Source organism: Urocampus carinirostris, chromosome 13 (genome assembly GCF_059441175.1).
Source record: "Urocampus carinirostris isolate Australia breed hairy pipefish chromosome 13, RoL_Ucar_1.0, whole genome shotgun sequence".
Classification (NCBI taxonomy): Eukaryota; Metazoa; Chordata; class Actinopteri; order Syngnathiformes; family Syngnathidae; genus Urocampus; species Urocampus carinirostris.
In genome coordinates, this window is record NC_142361.1 from 2638686 (window position 1) to 2653637 (window position 14952).

Consider the following 14952-nt stretch of genomic DNA (forward strand, 5'->3'; position numbering starts at 1 on the left):
GAAAAGGCTCGAGGAAACTGTGGCCAAAACTGAGCGGTTCCCGTCCTTTTTGGGAAGCTCGTGGACAAATTTCCAAAACAGTGACATCTCTGCAATGTTTCCCTTTGTTTTATAGAAGGAAAATATTTTATTTTATTAAGAACTCAATGAAGTTCGTTTGTGTTTTCCAGCTTTATGGAAGTATTGGTATATTTTTGTTACAATTTGTGACACATAATTTATTTACTGTTATGTATTTCGGCCCAATGTGAGTTTGTTTTTCTGAAAGTAAACTATTATTTAAGCTGGAGTGATTTGTAGTTGTTTTCTGTCCAACAGTCACATAGTTCACACACAGTATCTCACATCATTATGAAATAAACCACCAAGGTGTTACTAAAAAAAAAAGATGTTTATTGAATAGTAATGCAGAAAAGCACAGGATGCAAATGTGGGTCTGACTTCCAGAGCCTAAAACATGGCTTTTGAGCAATTTATTCCATATTAACTGTGGACAATTCTGTGTACGGTGGACCTGGGAACCCTGAAGACCCGTGACACCACACGGTACGACAGACCGTGGGCCAGCCAGTACACGTAGATCAGGACCTCCATCCATTGCCCTGTTCCCTCTTTAGCAGCTCCTGCAGGGCCCACATGACCTTCTTGCTCAACCTTAAGTCCTGAATGAGTTCTGACTCCACATCAAGTCATAAGCACAGGATGGGAACATTCCTGTCCAACCTGTCCACGCTTATGGGACGGCCACTCTGGAACACAATAGATAACATAAACAATTTAGACATAAATGTGGGCTTAGAAAAGAAAAAGACAGCTTTTACTGTGATGTAAGCATCATGAAAAAATGTTGAAATGACCTTTTTTATATCCAATGACAACTCTTTTGAATTAAATTCCTTATGAACTAAGGTTTTTGGGTCATACAGGGAAGTTTGGTGACGATATTATGTCAGCCTAAGGGTGAGGTGGACTGTTCTTGTGTTTGTTTACTTTTCGTCATGTCACACATTAAAGACCCCTACTATATGTCATAAAATGGCATTAAGATACTAATAAGTAGATTGCCATTTATGTCTACACAAACATATTATGTGAACCCTTACTGTAGTTGACCAAACGGGTCATTTTTTTAATGAGTGTACGTACCTTGTAAAGATGAATCAGCGCTACATAGCGCTGAAGCTGTCTTCAGTATAGCACATTTCTCCTCCGTTGTTTGGAGACACGGAAAAGATGATGAGCTTTCAGGCAATCGGTAATAACACAGCTGTAGCGGGCATTTTTAACGTTGCACGAACGTAGACCAATACGTCACAAAGGTCTACAGCCAATTCGTATTACGGCCATCTACTGGACTGGGGTGGAACCTTGCAAGTGTCGTCCAATTTCCTAGGGGACAATCTCCACTTTGCACTCCACTCACCAAGAACACTTGCCTATGGAGGGACCTCACTGGAGGGTTCTCAGGGCCAAGTGAGAGGAATGGGATTGGGCCATAGTCTCTCCAGCGTGTCCTGGGTCGCCCCCGGGGCCTACTGCCGGTGGGACATGCTCGGAACACCTCCTGAGGGAGGCGTCCAGGAGGCATCCTTTTCAGATGCCAGAGCCACCTCAACTGGCTCTACACAGAATCCTTCCCAGATGACTGAGCTTCTCACCTTATCTCTAAGAAAACCCAGACACCCTGCAGAGAAAACTCATTAAGGTCACTTGTATCCGGGATCGTTTTGTTTCATTCATGACCCAAAGTTCATGACCATAGGTGAGAGTAGGAACATAGATTGACCGGTAGATCGAGAGCCTTGCCTTTCCGCTCAGCTCCCTCTTCACCAAGACGGACCGGTACAGGGTCCGAATGACGGCAGACGCTGCACCGACCCGTCTGTCGATCTCCCGTTCCATCCTACCCTCACTCGTGAACAAGACCCCAAGATACTTAAACTCCTCAACTTGGGGCAAGATCTCATCCCCAACCCGGAGGGAGCATGCCACCCTTTTCAGGCTGAGTGCCATGGTCAGTGACGCAATGCTGAGGCCCCCAAATCGGATTCCATCCCCACCAAGGCTGCGCCTAGAATTTTTGTCCATAAGTTATGAACAGAATCGGTGACCCTGCAGAGTGTGTAGAGCTGGCAAAACATTTAATACAAAATAATAGTAATACATAATATTAAAACAGAAGACCAATGTAATGTATATAAGATGCAACCGTTAACACGCGACATGTTTGCGAACCTTTTCCAAGTTACTTCTGTTTACTGTTACTTCCACAGAAAGACGACAGTGTGTGCCAGCTTTTGCTAAAATTTGTGTGAGTGTTTTGGCAGGATAATTACACATTGGACTTTTACTCACGGGTAGCAATTTAACAACAAGGTTGCAGAATAATGTATCTAAACAGTCACTGTTAGTGGCCCGTGAAAAACACATTTCATACACTCATACACACAAAAACACCAGAAAACATTTTCTGAAGTCTGAAAACAAACACGCAATGCATAAATCCAACACACGGTAAAAAAGGGGGCCTGACAAGCAAATGATTCACTCCAGGATTTTTGCTTTAATTGAAAGTTCATTTTTAATATTCATCCAGGTGGCAAGAACCTTGGACGAGGTCTCAAATCTGTTGTATTTCCAAGTTACAGAAAGGTAAAGTGTGACTCATTAGGACTGTTTCTTTTGTGCGTGTAAAAAAAATGACCAAACCGTACCGATTTTCTTCAGAATCCTCTGACCAGCCTTTGACAAGGTGTTTGGTTCTCGGGGTACACTAAGTTGCAAGATGGCGGACAATCATATCTCATCTCATCTCATTAGCCGTACCGCTTATCCTCATTAGGGTCGCGGGGGGGCTGGAGCCCATCCCAGCCATCTCCAGGCAGTGGGCAGGAGACACCCTGAACTGGGTGCCAGCCAATTGCAGGGCACACAGGGACGGACAACTCATTCGCTCATTCACACCTAGGGACAATTTGGACCGGCCAATTCACCTGAAATGCATGTTTTTGGAATGTGGGAGGAAACCGGAGTGCCCGGAGGAAACCCACGCAAGAACGGGGAGAACATACAAACTGCGCACAGGAAGTCTGGAGCTGGATTGGAACCCACGACAGGTTCCCATGACATAAACTGTGCCGCACAAGCGCTAACCACTGCGCCGCCGTGCTGCCCACAATCATATAATGTAAAATAAATAAAAATGTCATAACCTCCAAGTATTTTAAAAATGCACTTTCAAATAATGGTTCTGTACTTTGGCTTACTTTTAATCAATGTTGTTTTATTTGAATGTTTTTTAACCACATGCAGGCGCTAAAGAATACACGTATTTAAAAAAAAGTTACTATCCTAAGAGTAAAAACAAAATTTAAGCTACTTTCTGCAGTATCATAATCACATATTCTAACAACACTTGTCTTAAAAAAATCCAAACTCTCTCAAAAATCGAACAATCCATAACTTGGATTAATTTTTTTCCAACTCTTAAGGTTGTTATGCGGAAAAAAACAATACTTTAAGTTGATTCAAATAAATTATACAAATTATGGCGGTTACAAAACCCCCCAAAAAAAACATTGTTCTTTTTGTAATGACCCAGTTATTTTATTTTGTATGTACATAACTGTCCCTTTTTTGTGTTGGTTATGAACAAACAACACCGTTCTTCTGTGTTTGGAAACCAATATTTTTCAGGGTTCCTATAAAGCAACAAAAACAAATGTTGAAAACAAGAAATAACTTTTTGCGTCCAACAAAAATACAACATTTGCTTTTTGTATTATTTAAAATCAAATGATCTATTTAGGGAACTTAGTTTCACATATATCAACTCAATGTTCGTTTGGTTTGGCACAGGAGTCTTTCAACAACAGGAAATAAATTTTGGGGGTTGTTGGACAAGGGAAAATATATTTTAAAAATTCCGAGTCAAAATAACCAACATAATAGATTGGTCCACTCTGTAGCCAAATGTTTGTTTTTTGTATTCGTACCCCACCATTTTAGAGTCCAATTAATTAAAAACGCGGGTGTTCCTAAAAAGAAGAACAAAAAATTGTGTGCCCGGTACATGTTACATTCCACTTGCTTAACATGTTTTGTTTACGAGAAGGCCCCATTGTTATGAAATCTGGCTCTTGTTTCCCACTCACAAGGAGACTAAACTACATTTAAGGGACACTGTGTAACGTTTGACCAATAGATCTCACTGTATTGTGTAGTGCAACCGAAAACAAGGGCTAAAAAGCACAAGGAAACATACAAAGTACAGAGACTAAAGGGGTCAAACAATATCATTTAAACGTTTTATTCATTTCTTCTTTATGGTGATAAACATAGTTTTCTGATCCGTCTCAATCCCTAAACGAGAAAATGTTTTCGTGAAGCAATAAAAAATTTGTGTCATTTGCTGCTTCACACAGGGGTACAGTTTTGTTTTATTATTATTGTTATCTTTAATACAATGTATTTTAAATATACATTTACATGTCAGAGGGGTTTGCAATGAGTATTGTACAATGTGATACTCAAAAAAAATTAGTTTTCCCCAAGTGATATAGGATCTAGCATCATGAGGTTCGGTTCCTCTCTTTACACCTCAAAACATGGGTGACAAGATGATGAAGGTGCTGTAGTCAGATCAGGAGGCTTCCCTTGCTACTGGTAAACATAGAAACCTGTATTATTTGTTTCATATGGGAAACGAAAAAGCGACCTGGAGATGTCATAAGCCAGAGACGGAGACAGGACCCAGTAGCGTTCGTTTACTCAGTTTTATTGATAATGAGGGAGAGCAGTGCTTGCTTCCACGATCCGATGATCGACGAACACGGGTAGCAGGTGGCTGGAACGCGGAAGTGGCACTTCCATATCGAGCGATGATAATCGTAGGCAGCAGGGATACTGGTCACTAGCCGGAACGGGAGAGCAAGGGCGGTATAGAGTTCAGAAAAGAGGTCTGCAACAGGTATCAGGCAGGAAACAGGGCAAAACAGGTCAGTAGTCGGGATGGCAGATCAGGGCGGAAACGGGTCCAGAAACAGGTCGGCAACACGTATCAAGCAGGAGAAAACAGGCCAGAAAAATGTCGGAAGGTATGAGCTTGCCTAGCTGGGAGGATAGGTTTGCAAACGGTCTGACGGCTTCCTCTTGGAAGCCTGGGGTTTAAAAAGAGTCTCTTAACCAATCAGCGCTCAGGGCTGTTGGCGCCAATTGGGCAGTCATAGGTGCCCTGAATCAGCAATCATGACAGGAGAGGGATGGTTGTCAACAAGCTGTACTTGCCCTAGACACACCACAGGAAGTGGTGCCCCAACGACAGCGGATCCATGAACGTGAACCCTTTGCAGCAAGATGTCGGCCAATCATATTAGCTCTTTCTATGTGAGTGTCATGTTATGTAGAATAAAGGCAAAATTATAAGGGTTATCTAAAAGTGTACATTTATATGATAGTTCATGCATTTTTGCTCAATATTCAAATCAATGTTTTTTTTAATTAATTACATTTTTTTACCACCGAAGGCGCCAAACAATACACAATGTCCATTTAATTGCATTTTGAGATAAAATAATCTAAACAAGTAACACCTGGCACAAGAACTGGGAACAAACCTCTTCTTTCCTTTTTTTTTCTGGGGTCATACCATTGTATGACTAATACACGTATACAATAAAAACTCAGAAATAACAATTCTAATCATTACGTTTTCTTTGCTCTAATCAAGTCAAGTCAAGTAATTTTTATTTGTATAGCCCTTAATCACAATTAGTCTCTAAGGGCTTCACAAGTTATTACATATAAGAAGATTAGGTTACTCGTATGCTATAGAGTAGAAGTGAGTTTTGAGCCTAGATTTTAACATTTCCACCGAGGTTGCAGATCGGATCTCAGGGGGAAGAGCATTCCACAACACCGGTGCCCGGATGGAGAACGCTCTCGAACCAGCGGAACACTTCTTGGCTCTTGGGATCACCAGGAGACCGGCGCTCTCGGAACGAAGGCTTCGGGCCGGGACATAGGGGGAGATCAGATCTGAAAGATATGAGGGGGAAAGTCCATGTATGATTTTGTATAGTAGTAGGAGAACCTTAAAATCGCATCTTAGGCTAACAGGGAGCCAATGCAGGTTAGCCAAAATTGGGATGATGTGTTCGAACTTTTTTGTCCTTGTTAAAAGCCTCGCTGCAGCATTTGGTACCAGCTGAAGACTCTTGAGTCTGGTCATCGTGTAGAAGAAATTGTAGGTTCGATAATCTTTTAAGTCTTCTTTCGTGATTGAATTAAGTACATCGGGAACCAGCCATGAGGGGGAGCCTTTTATTTCGTCATCCCAAAAGAACTCAGAGAACTCCAGACATAACAATGCTTTTATAGCTTCAGTTTGAGTACAACCCAAAAGGCGGCCCTAGTCCACAGTAACAACAGGAAGATGCTGTCGTATCCTTATTAGGACATGTTGTTCGCCTCAGTTTGCTCAGAGGGACCTTGCATAGCAAGACCTTGCAGGTCCCATGCCCTTTTAGGGAAACTCAACTGTCTTGCCAAGGATCTTCTCGAATGATGTCAACATTCCCTCACTACTGTAAGCAATGTAAGCAAGTCTTTCTACATTTCTAAATGTATGCAACTCTATTCTACAAATGCAAGTCTATTTTCCACAACAATCGGAAGACCGGAAAGTAGTGCATTACAGTAGTCGAGACGGGAGGTAACAAACGCATGAATTATGATTTCCGCATCCGACTGAGAAAGTATAGGACGAATTTTAGCAATGTTACGGAGATGGAAGAAAGCGGTTCTAGTAATTTTCTTCACATGTGTTTGAAAGGACAGATCAGGGTCGAAAATGACACCTAAATTTTTAAGTGAGTCACTCTGTGTGATGTGGCAATTGTCCAGGTTCACTGCGGTTTTAGAGAATAAGTCATGGGACTTAGAAGGACCAATAACTAACATTTCAGTCTTTTCAGGGTTAAGACGCAGGAAATTGAGTGACATCCACTCTTTTATCTCAGTGAGGCAGGCCTCCAAAGTTCCACAGTTTATTGTGGCAGATTCCTCCATCGGGAGATAGAGTTGAGTGTCATCTGCGTAGCAATGGAAACTGATATTATACTTGCGAATAATATCACCTAGTGGAAGCATATAAATGCTGAAGAGAAGGGGGCCAAGCACTGAACCCTGCGGAACACCACAAGTAACACTAAATGGCTCAGATGTCAATTCGCCATATTTAACGCAGTGTGTCCTATCTGAGAGGTAGGATCTGAACCATAATAGGACGCTTCCTGAGAGACCAATCCATTTTTCCAACCGTTCTAGCAAGATAATATGGTCCACTGTGTCAAATGCAGCACTAAGGTCCAGCAGCAGCAAAAGTGATGATGCGCCTGAGTCCATTGCCCGTAGGAGATCATTGGTTACCTTAATCAGAGCTGTCTCAGTAGAGTGGTTAGCCCTGAATCCTGATTGCATTGATTCAAAGAGATTGTTCTCGGACATGAAATCATTCAGCTGCTGTGCCACTACTTTTTCAAGTATTTTAGAAAGAAACGGTAGGTTTGACACAGGTCTATAATTACATAAGTTTTCTGGATCTAGGTTGGGTCGTTTCAGTGTGGGTTTAATGACAGCGGACTTAAAAGCAGCTGGAACTACACCTGAGGCGAGTGATATGTTTAAAATATTTAGAACTGAAGGTGCAAGAACGCCAAAGAGACCTTTAATAAGTGAACCTGGAAGTGGGTCGAACTGGCAAGTCGTCGGTTTGGCCGTATTCACCATCTGTTTAAGATTTTCGAGTGACAGTTCACTAAATCGGGACAAAATACCTAGACAGCCACCATGTTGTGCATCTAGAGATTTGAGTGCTTTAGTATGTGTTGAATTAATACTGTCTTTAGCAATTTCTTCCTGTATGCTTTGGATCTTCTTAGTAAAGAAGACCATTATGTCGTGGGCAGAATGGGTGGAGCTATCTGGGATAGTCTGTTGCCTTGTTAGCAATGCTACAGTGTCGAAAAGGACCTTGGGATTGTTCTTTTGTGACGCAATCACTTTCGAAAGGTAGGCTGATTTTGCAGAGGCCAGGGCCGCTTTATACTTCAACAAACTATCACACCAGATTTGATGGAAAACTTCAAGCTTGGTAGCGCGCCATTTTCTTTCAGATTTGCTGCATTCTCGTTTAAGGGATCTAGTTTCATCATTAAACCAAGGTGTGCGTCTTTTAGGTCGTGATTTATGCCGGATGGGCGCAACTGAATCCAGGGCATTGGCCAGGGTAGCGTTAAATTCATTTAGGAGTGGTTCGATGGAGCCTATGTAGGAAGGAAAGGATGCAACTGCTCCTGGAAGAATATCGGAGAGCTCAGAAACTGTGCCCGTGCTTATATTGCGTCCGGTGAATCCTTCAGTTTTTTTGGTACTACATTTAGCTAGCACCTCAAATGTAACTAAATAATGATCCGAGATAACTGTAGTACACGATAGCACCGCCATGTTTGAGGTTGAAACTCCTCGAGTCAGAACCAAGTCGAGCGTGTTTCCATCTTTATGGGTTGGCAAATCAACCAGTTGATTAAAACCAAAAGCATCAATTATAGACTGAAACGCAACAGTGAGTGAACTGAGTGGGGAGTTCATATGAATGTTAAAGTCCCCCATTATTATAATTTTGTCTGCATAGGTTACTAGTTCAGACAAAAGTTCAGCAAATTCGTCCAAGAAAGTTGTGTATGGTCCTGGTGCGCGATAGATAGTTATCACATAGATTGACAATGGAGAGGACCTCATAACAAGAGCCTCGAACGACTTGTGATTATTAGAGGTACGAGGAGTAAATTTGAGCGTTTTTTCAGCGACACCGCCACCCTTTTTCAACGTGCGTGCTATATGGCTGCTCTCATAATCTGGGGGAGAAGCATAATTTAGAGCTAAATACTCATCCGGGCGTAACCACGTTTCACAGAGACCAATACAGTTAAGTTTATAATCGCGAATAATATTATCTACAAGTAAAGCTTTAGGAGCGAGCGATCTAACATTCAAAAGACCAAATTTTAGCTTTGAATCATTTGACTTAGCTGTAGCCTTTGTAGAGATCGTCACGAGATGCCGGTTGTGTGCGTTGGGCTTCGGGTGTCGGTTGACTCGCAGAATCGACGAAGAAATGATGGTTGGATTAGACAGATCTTCATGTCGTTGCTCCATCAACTTCACACGCTTCCCTGCACGACATCCTCGCTTCTGTTTTCTATCTTTTCGCCGTCTTCGTCTCCGATTTTTCTTCTTTTTCTTCGGTGGAGCGGGAAAGCAGGGCGAACCTGAGTCCCTTTGGAGCTCATTTGGGATGTCGTGGGTGGTATAGAAAGTGCCCGAAAAGTCGAAATTTAGACACCCACCTAGTCGGATGAGCTCCTCCCGACTGTAGGTCTTATTGGCCACGCATGTATCCAAAAAGGAAAGCAGGAGGACAGTGGTAAATAGTAGGATAGCCGGGTAACAATCAGCCGCAACGTAAACACGCGCCGCCATGTTGGAAACCGGAACCGGAAGTTGACTTTGATTTGATCATTTGCTCTGATCGCAGCCGGACACAGTGTAGTTCTTTGCAGTATTGTGTTTTCAGCGCGGTGAAAAGGGTATAGTATATATATAGTATATAGCAGGGGTCGGGAACCTTTTTGACTCAAAGAGCCATAAAAGCAAAATATATTAATTTTATTTTGGGAAAGAGCCACACCATATGAGACAAATTTACTCAATTGTTAAACCTGCGCCCCAGACAAAAGCTTAGTCTTCATCACATTTATTCTTGATGATTTGATAAAAATTATGAAAAGAGAATAATGCCAGAGCCCGTGTCCCAAATTTAACAAACGTACCACTTTAAACTTGTCTCTTTCTTGCAATTACTCAAGATCAGTTAAACTCATTTTGACCCTTTTTTCATACATATTGGTTTCAAAACCAGATCCAAGCATTTATTTTGTAAAAACGTCACAACATTCTGAGAACAGACGGCGTAGCGCGAGAGATGGGAGGGAGTGCTTGCACTTTTTGCATAGCTCCACCCATCCCTCCCACTCACCCAATCAAATAACTAAGTTCTCTTCCGGTGTTTTGGCGTATTTACAATTTGTTCCGTGGATTCATCAAAAAGTACCTGAACACCGAACACAGATAGTGAGCTTTTATATAAAGGATTCTTTAGCGTTGTACAGCCAAAACAAGTTTTTTTTTTAGAGGCACCTTTACTGTAAATCGTAATGAAAACCTGCCGTATATATTCTGAAGAGTACTGCTTTATAATTCAGTTTTGATTTGGCTTTGCGTGTATTTGACCAGGATTAATAGTTAAAGATTTGAATGGGATGGAGAACGGGCCACTAATAACAATAATGTAAAATGGTTTGACACATGTGGTTTATGGGGACAATGTGTAATATTTAGCGGCTCCTAAGGGTAGAAAACTTCTTTCATTTTAAAACAATTATGTTTTAATTAATAGGCAAAAAAAACTTAGCATTTATTTGAGCCTTACTTTAAGGAAGCTGACATAGTTGTCAGCCATCTTGCTCCTATTCAACCAATAAATTCACCCTGTGTGAAAGTTTTGCAGTGCTTGGTGATCAGAGTCTCGACCTCGTAGCTCGCCTTTGTAGCATCTTAGTTTAACTCTCAGGGCTTTGTCAAAAATCGCTGCTGTGCCGTTAAAACACCTTCTAGTTGCTTCACATTTTCATAAGTTTGTTTTCCAGTTAGCTTTTCGTAGTAAGCATGTTTTGTCTGGCGGTGCGGCTTGATATTAATTTATTTGAAAACAGAAACACTCTCTAGACAAATTAGGCACACAGTTGTTTCAGATTTCTGTAAAAAATAATCCAATTTCCACTTGTCCTGAAAAAGGCGGCCCTCACAGTCAACTTTCTTTTTTTTAACCCCCAGTCACCATGTCGGAAATGGGGTGGGCTAAAAGACAAGGGAGCCAAAGAGCTACTGCCATCATCTGGTGAAATGGTTAAAAAAAAAAGTACAAATGCGTTTAATACTGCAGTCAATATTAATGGTAGGCCACATATTAGTAATTTTATGACAGAGGCTAGTAAAAATGTGATCATGGGCCCCCGGACTAGCATTAAACAAATCCAGCATTAAACAAGAATATCACAAAACAAGGACTTTAAATAAAATAGTGAAATAAAACACAGTCATAGCTCTATGCATGTGCACCTCGAAACACGAGAATTCTGGTATACAAGATTTATTTGGAACAAAAATCATGCTCAACATACAAGAGAAAAACCAAGTTGGGAAAACCTCCAGAGGCTACTACTGGAGACCGCTCGAGAGTTAGCGCATGCATGGTAGGGCGTTTTCCAACCCCCCAAAAAAAGAGAAAAATTTCACTTAAAACAAAGCAGTGGATAATAGACATACAGTGGAACATCGGTTTTCGAACGCCTCTCAGTTCGAACAAATCGGAGTTCGACCAAAAATTTCGAGAAATTCTTGCTTCGCTGTTCGGTCCAAAAATCGGAGTTCGAACGCCGGTAATGCGTGAGTGCGTACGCTATAGGGTGCGATGCTGAGCGGCGTATGGGTGTAGATCGTGTAGATCGCCCCCACCCCTCGTGGCCAACTGTTATCACATGCGCACTTGCTTCTTTTTGCTTTCGCTTTTAATATCGGTGAATGGAGTGTTTTAGCCCCTAGTTATGCCTCCGAAGAAGGTCGGTGCAAGCAGGACAGGTGAAAAAAGAAAAGTTGCTCTTACAACTATTGCCTTTAAGAAAGACATAATAGCTAAATATGAAAGAGGTGTGCAAGTTTCCGATCTTGCTAGGGAATACAGCATGGCTTCTGCTGACCACCACAAAGGTAAGAAATCCTATTCATAATTCTTTTCTTTATCCTTTTTTTTATTTTCACACGTTCATGTTAGCGTAATCTTTCGTACGTAAGATTACGATAACGCAAACGTACGATTAGCTTCATGTTTACGTTGAACATTCAGGGTATTGGAACTGAGCCCAAAATTCAGGGTGTTGGAACGGAACCCCTTTTCCAATGAACCGCTAACAACTTGACCCGGGTGCTAAAGGACTTGTAAACGACCTGATTTTTTTATTTTTACACGCTCATGTTAGCGTAATCTTTCGTACGGAAGATTATTATAACGCGAACGTACGATTAGCCTGGGTTAGCTTCATGTTTATGTTAAACATTCATGGTAAACATTCAGGGTGTTGGAACAGATTACAACGATTTACATTATTTTTAATGGGAAAAATGATTTTGGTGATTGAACAAATCGGTGTTCGAACAGGGTTCTGGAACGGATTATGGTCGAGAACCAAGGTTCCACTGTATAAGAGAATGGTATTTGTGTGAGTGACCTGGCAAAGCAGTACGATCTTTCAGCACCTACATTATTGTTTGTATGCTATAGAAACAGAAAGATGTCATCAAGGCTATAAAAGAGAAGTGACTGTTCTTTCAAAATGGCAAACCACTATTGATGATGAGATTGAGAGGCTTTCGTTTTTGGTGATGTGTGTCAATGAGCTAGCGCAGTGGTTAGGAACCTATGGCTAGCGAGCCATACAGTATTTTTCATGAGTAGATAGAGATAAAATTCAAAATAAGCTAATTTTCTCTGAAGCGTTCCAAGTTTCAGAAACTCAAAGTAAATTTAGGTCCCTGCAAAACTGGAGTAAGCCTAATTTTAGAATTCGTTCGATCCAGTATAAAGTCTCAACTATAGTTTACAGTCATGGTGTCACAACAACAGACCCTGTTTTCGGCTGTACATTTTTGTGGGACCTCATCAAATAATGTATGTTTACTGTTGAGACACTTTATGATAAAAACCCACAGAACGAAGTGTAATTACCCATAAACGCTAGCCAATCACACAGAACAATTTGATTAAGTGAGTGGTAGGGGTAGGGGGAGCTATGCACACACAGCACGCTCCTCTCTCACACGCGCCACTGCGCTGAAGGGAAATACATCCATAAACTTTTTTTTTTGCATTTTTATGTGACATTTCTACGAAAGAACTTTGATTGCACCTTGTTTTGAAACCACTACTTACAAGAGGTCAAAATGAGCCTCAATGATCTTAAGTAACTGAGAGGAACACAAGTTTAAAATGGTAAATTTGTTGATATGGGACATAGGCGTAAAATGGTTCCTGCCCCCTGAGCGAGCAGGAGATACCGTCAAGAAAAAAGCAGACGTCACTGTCTATTGACACGCACATATAACTTGGAAATGCGTCATCAAAGAAGGGATTATTCAACAGGTACAACCGGAATGGATTTCAAGGACAGCCATGGCTGATGGAAGAAATTCAAAAAGAGGACTGGCATACATGCTACTACAGCAAAAGGAAGTCATGTTCGAGTCAAGTGATGTTTATTTGTATAGCCCTTAATCACAAGGAGTTTTAAAGGGCTGGCAGTGCAGATAAAGCTGCGGAAGAGTTTGCGCAGCACTTTTATTTTAAGAATATAAAAAAAGTATAATCTAAAAAAGGATCGTGTGCATGTTCATTTAACGTTACAGTAACTTTAATTTTAAGAGTACAGTAAGTGCTTACAAATATCAACAGTCTCTTGTGCTCTGTCACTCCTTCCAGAAAAACACATGAACCTCTGTTACGTTAGCAACTGCCTACTTCCTCCATGGTTAGTGCTCATGATAAACTTCGTAAATATGTTCTTACTCATGTGATTCCTTTTTTATATTCAATTACTATCTGAAAGTGTATTAAGTGATCAGGAAAATGTGTTTTATGGCCTTTTAGGATTAACTTGGATGCTTTCAGGAGGCCGGGACAGAATAATTAATTTTCGGTAAAATTTGCTCGTTACAGGAACAATTCGAAATACGAGCATGATCCTGGAATGAATTAAGCTTGATTTTTTTTTTGCAGTATACAACTGCAAAAATGCTACATTAAGTACATTTTAAAATCGAGAAAACTAAAAATATAGAAATATAATTATTAGTAAAAGCAGAAATATCTTTGATCAGAAATATTTTTGCCTTGATTTTTTTTTGGTATTCAATATTTTTTATTTTTGGGGTGTAAAATGCAGACATACTATTTAAAATATCTTGAAAGACTGACCCTCATTACAAAATCATTGTAGTCATCTCCGATGCGTCGAAGATCCTGTCCGACCTCCACAGCCTGCATGTCCCCTACTGCGTGTCCGAGCCTAAGCCTAGGCCAGACGGGCTGGTCGGAACTTCCTGGAAGCAGACCAGAACACTTAAAGGTATTCCCAATTTCTAAAAGTGTGAGGAAACGGTGCCTGTTTTTTTACATAAAATCTATATATATTTTATTGGTAGATTCAAATTATTTTCAGAGATAATGCATTTTGAAGAAAGCATGTCTTGTCTTTGTCATCCTGAGCTGTGACACCATTGAAGGTACACCAGCACCCTAGCAGGCTTGTTGCCATATTGTTTTACGTGTAATTTAGTCGATGAGGTTACGGGTGTTTTAAGAAAAGTTTTGGTAGTTTTTGTGGGTAAAGCCAAGGCTTTGTGTCACAGGTGGATGCAGTAATACTACAACAAAGGGCAAGCCTCCAATGGGGGGCTAACTGGGACCGATAATCGAAAGGGGGCCACAGCTTCAACGTGAGACTCGCCGACCCCAAAAATTGCTTGGGACAGCCAGGCTAACCGGGAACCAACAACAAAAACCAGCAGCGGCTATGGCAATAAAAATCTGGCCCAGAATAAACAAACCAAGGAACACGGCAAAACCGGCGCTAACACAAGGATTGCCCAACCAGAAGAACCTGAGACCCAAACCAGGTTCCCAAAGACCTCACTCACCCTCAGCATTCAGTGGGGTACAACATCAAGGGGAATTGCCCATTGGATACCCACTGTGTACTCGAGAGACTTGGGCAATCTATG

At 41.2% G+C, this 14952-nt stretch overlaps 1 long non-coding RNA gene across 1 annotated transcript in view; it reads right to left on the minus strand.

The window, feature by feature from the left end:
- Positions 1-14952, minus strand: part of LOC148353487 (uncharacterized) — a 52962-nt gene that overhangs the window by 9044 nt on the left and 28966 nt on the right. The window contains exon 3 of the long non-coding RNA XR_015852468.1: positions 14147-14271. This is a non-coding gene — a long non-coding RNA (uncharacterized LOC148353487). The remainder of the gene's footprint in view (positions 1-14146; positions 14272-14952) is intronic.